Source organism: Echinops telfairi, unplaced genomic scaffold, assembly GCF_000313985.2.
Source record: "Echinops telfairi isolate 266 unplaced genomic scaffold, ASM31398v2 ScPeMD7_3533;HRSCAF=4204_0, whole genome shotgun sequence".
Lineage (NCBI taxonomy): Eukaryota > Metazoa > Chordata > Mammalia > Afrosoricida > Tenrecidae > Echinops > Echinops telfairi.
In genome coordinates this window covers 37,807,654-37,812,751 of record NW_022107431.1, presented here as the reverse complement: position 1 = coordinate 37,812,751, position 5,098 = coordinate 37,807,654, and positions in this window count along the sequence as shown.

Here is a 5,098-nt window from a genome sequence, read left to right as displayed (position 1 = left end):
TCTCCTTAGCACCTCCAAATAAGGTCATTAAGTTGTATCCTAATTGACAGGATAACCTCCACCCCTTCACTTTTAAGTCTCAATTGACAACAGAGGAAGGTGAGTATGTACCAGGGCAATTGGAGCTAGGATTTAGTGCAAGATCAAACCCATTCCTAGATCTATGCCTTTTTTTTTTAATTTGTTGTAACTTGGGAGCCCATACATATGTCATTTCCTTCCATAATTCCATCATGCCACACATAGTTGTGCAATTTCCTCCACAATCATACATGTTTTCCAAAACATACTTTTCCTTCCTGGACTTCTAGACATCATCTCCCTCTTATTTCCCCCACCTTTCTATAGCCCCCTTCTTCCAAACACATGTTATAGTTTCTTTCCCTGTAGGCTCAACATCCCTGGGTTTAATTTACCAAACAATAAGGCAACATATAGTTTCAAGAAGTGAGCCCCCAATGGCAACACACCTCTGAGACACACCCTAATATAAACAAGCATAAGCAGAATATAATGGAATGGCTGTCACAGGATTGCCCTAGTCAATACGTACCTTGATACAACATACAGGGCGTTGATGTACCAAGACTTTGTTTGGTCACCAACCAACAGTACACAACCTTTGGTACAGCTGTCTTCTACCTCAAACACTGTGTTTCTTCTGGCTTAAGTCCTCAGGCTATAAGTGTGTCTGGGGTAGATGCCTGTTCACCCAGTGGGGCTCCCAGTTGGAGTCTCACCGATGCAGCCTCTGGAGCATGTCAGCCAACCAGAAGATCCAGAATTCAGTGCCCAGTGTTCAGTGGCATCCAGCTGGTTAGACCTTGAAATAGGCTTTTAAGATCTGGATATTGAGTGAAAACCTATGGAAATAACCCAGAATAGAATTACAAGATGGGATAGGATGATTCATCAGAGCATATTGACATGCAGTCATTAGATAAAATATAAATTCATTTAATGTTTATAATAAAAATCAGATGGTTTCATAACTGGTTTCATAGCCTACCAGTCAGGCTTCCCAACTAGCCTCAAGGGAAGCATGACTCTGATGACAAGTCCAGTCCCTTGATGCTTTTGGTGAATGATTTGAACTGTCTTCTCCATCCTGCCACCCACCGTGATAGATCTTAACTCTTTCCAATGAAATAATAGTTGATTTTACTGCAATTTAGTTATCTGGAATATATTTCTCAAATTTCTGTATTTAAATTATATACATATAATTTAAGACTGCCCGAGCATTTCTGATCTGGTGAGAAAGAAACTATGTATATATAGTTGACAAATAGTTTTTCAAAATGTGAGTGGTTTCCTCCTTCCCCCCTAAGTGGATATTCAGAGTTGCTCTTTAAAACACTTGAAAGCATAGCAGGTATAGCAACAACCAATGACAAAAATCTCTGCCCAGAGCAGGAGCAAGATCCTCAGATGCCGCACTTTGCCTGACATTGATCAACATTGATCATTCTGCTGTTTGACATTAGGTTGCTTATAGAGCAGGGGGTGGGGAAAGAGTGAGGGGGCAGGGAGAAGGGGATTGCAATGTGGGAGGCTAGGACAAGAGAAATTCACCAACCATTATTTAAATAGTTCAAGAGTTTAACAACTGGAATGGTGGAATGTATGCAAACCATCTAAAGGTCAGTCCACTCAAGATAACTGAGCTCAAGGGATTACTAAGCTTGCTTCTCAAATCCTCACAAACCTAAAAGACAAAAGGAAGATGGGATAAAACTGATGAAATGCCAGACCAAACCTAAAACACACCCAGTAGAAAGTTGCTACAGGAATAAGAGCTGTTTGTCTACTGCAGTGGTTCTCAACCTTCCTAATGCCGGGACCCTCTAATATAGTTCCTCATGCTGTGGTGACTCCCAACCATACAATTATTTTCATTGCTACTTAATAACTGTAATTTTTCTATTGTTAGGAATCGTCATGTAAATATCTGACATACAAGATGTATTTTCATTGCTACAAATTGAACATAATTAAAGCATAGTGAATAATCAAAAAACCAATATGTAATTATATCTTGTGAAATATTTATTTCTAATTACAAATAAATGAACTTTGGTCTTGAAGCATGGTGTAGCATGGGTAGCAGTCTTATATAACAACAGTAAACTATATCGCTACATTTTGTGAAAGTATGCATACAAAGCCAACGTCAGTGCGAAGGTTGAGATAGTTTCTTTCTCACCAGATCAGAAATGCTTGGGCAGTCTTTTCAAGAGCACAACGAAGATCATCCTCCACAAGTCTACTTCTGTATTTAGACTCGATAACCAACAAGCTGGAAAACACTGCTTCACAAAGATATGTTGTTGGAAATGGAAGAAGGTGCAACACACTCTCAGACAGAACAGGATATGACTGCAAATACTTGATCCAGAATTTGGTAACTGGCATCATAGAGAAATCAGTTCTCACTGTATCACTGTTAATACGTTAAATGAACTCCTCTTGTGCTGTCTCAGGAACATCTTCAACTTTGTGAATGGGCTTCTGGCAAGTGAAAATGGGGTATCAGGTAGATTAGGAAAGAACAATGAAATTTCATCTGCAAGCATGTGCAAGTGTTCTTTCAAGGAAATTATCATCCTAATCCTTTTGTCTGGTTCAATGTCATGTTCCTCAAAGAAAGCAGATAGATTGGCAACATGTAACTTTTATTTTCATCCTTTTTTTTTTTTGCCAAAGCTGGTTTCATTTGGAATGATCAGATCTTTTCAGTCAAATTGATGCAGGGTGCACTTGGTCTTTGCAGTGATAAATTTAACTCATTCAAGGTGGCAAAGATGTTAACCAAGTAAGCTATTTTCCACAGTTCAATATTTTCACTGAAAAGTGTTTTGAACTGCGGTCTTGTCTTCTGATTAAAAACTGTTTTGAGTTCATCTCTAAGCTCAAAACATGTTTTGAAACTTTTCCTCTCAACAACCATCTCACTTCAGTGTGAAATAGCAGAGCATTATTAAGCGCATCCAACTCATTTCACAGTTGTGAAAGCATTCGATGGTTTAAAGTGCTTGCCTTTACAAAATTGACAGAACTTATGACGCTTTTCATTACTTCTTGTAATTCTTGTGGCAGTGTCTTCGTTGCTAATATTTGCCAATGAATCATACAGTGAGTTCCGACGACTTTTAGTGACTCATTCAGTACGAAACTTTGAAATCCAGATCGCCATCCTAGCATAGGTGGAGCACCATCTGTGCAAACACCCCAAAACTTCTTCCAAAAAATCTTATACTCTTTCAGAAATGAACCAACTGTGTCAAATACATCATGTGCAGTAGTTGTTTCTAGAGGTTTGCAAAAAAGAAACTCATCTTTAAAGTCGCCATCATTAATATAGCTCACGTAAACCAGTAACTGAACAGTTTGCAACCTCTGTAGATTCATCAATATGGATGTTAAACATTGGAAGTGGAACAGATTTATTTTCCTGGATTACTTGATCAAGAATATCAGCAGACATATTATCTATTATCTGCAGTGTCATTAGATAAGGAAATTGCACTCAATTTCATAACACATTCATCTCTGACCATAACTCGAACAATGTCTTTGACTCTGGCAACAGCAAATCCTCAGCAATGGTGTGAGGTTTCATAGCTCTGGCGATTCTGAGTACCACCAAATATGAAACCTCAATGGCTGCTACGTTTTGTTTGTGGTACTTGCCCCCAGTGTCAAATCTGCCTTTCTTGGGTCCATCGGCTTTGCTTCTAAAATAGTTGGTATCCTTGCTGGAAAAGCTTGGATGCTTGCTATCAAAATGGCATTTGAGTTGTTGTGCTTTATAGATTCAGCTGATAGAACTTCACAACAAATAACACATTGCAGTTTCTCAATTTCCTGCTGTAATTATTGAGGTAAAAACATACTGTAAAAAATCCTCACTATATTTTATTTTCTTAACATTCTTTTCTACACGATCCACTGTCATGGGATGGTTTGCTAATGTAAATAATAGATAACAATAGTTTTAGTAATACAAAAGATGATACAGGGCACAGTTCAGTCAATACAGTTCTTTAAAGTTTCCTATGATTTATCATTCTCTGTGTTGTTGTTTGTTTTTTACACACCTGTTACTGTCCCACGGGAGCAGTATTCACATCAACCACAGCTGAGCATAAAAAGACCAGTCAGCATCCAGATTAAGTTCCCATGGTACAGATTTTATTGTTGTTGCAGTAGTTGATGATTTTGCAGTACATGATTTTACATTTACCCAGTAATAATAACTCATGAAGTGTCATTTTACCTCCAAAACTGCTGCTTTCAGCACTGTAACTGCTTTTAACAGAGTAGCCGCGTTAAACAAAGCAGTTGCTCTCTACACAGTAGCTGCTCTCTACACATGGGTGACTCTTCCACATAGTACATTATGGTGCCAACCCTGTCACATACACCTGTATTTGTACAGGGTGTATGTGTTGGGGTTGGTGCAAAGATGTCAACACACTGGGTATGTAGGCTTGTCTGCATGTGGGCGGATCTGCCTGGAGATGGATAGAGGAGTGGTGTCTCAGTTCCTAAGACCATCGGAAATATGGCATAGTGATTACACATTGTGAGGTGAACCACAAGCTCAGCAGTTCAAAACCACTAGCCATTCCACAAGAGAAAGATGAGACTTTCTACTCCTGTAGATTTACAGTCTCAGAAATTCTGAGGGGGCAGTTCAACGGTGTCTTGTAAAGAGTTACAGGCTTCAAAACTCACGGTGGCAGTTCTACCCTGTCCTATAGGGTCATTATGAGTCGAAATCTACTCTATGGCTGTGAAGGTTTTATTTTTTTTATTTTCATTTTTTAAATCATTTTATTGGGGACTCCTACAACTCTTATCACAATCCATACATACACCCATTGTGTCAAGCACATTTGTACATTTGTTGCCATCACCATTCTCAAAACATTTGCTTTCTACTTGAGCCCTTGATACCAGCTCCTCATTTCCCCCCTCACTCCCTGCTCCCCCTCCCTTATGAACCCTTGATAATTTATAAATTATTATTATTTTGTCATATCTTACACTGTCCAACATTTCCCTTCACCCACTTTTGTGTTGTCCATCTACC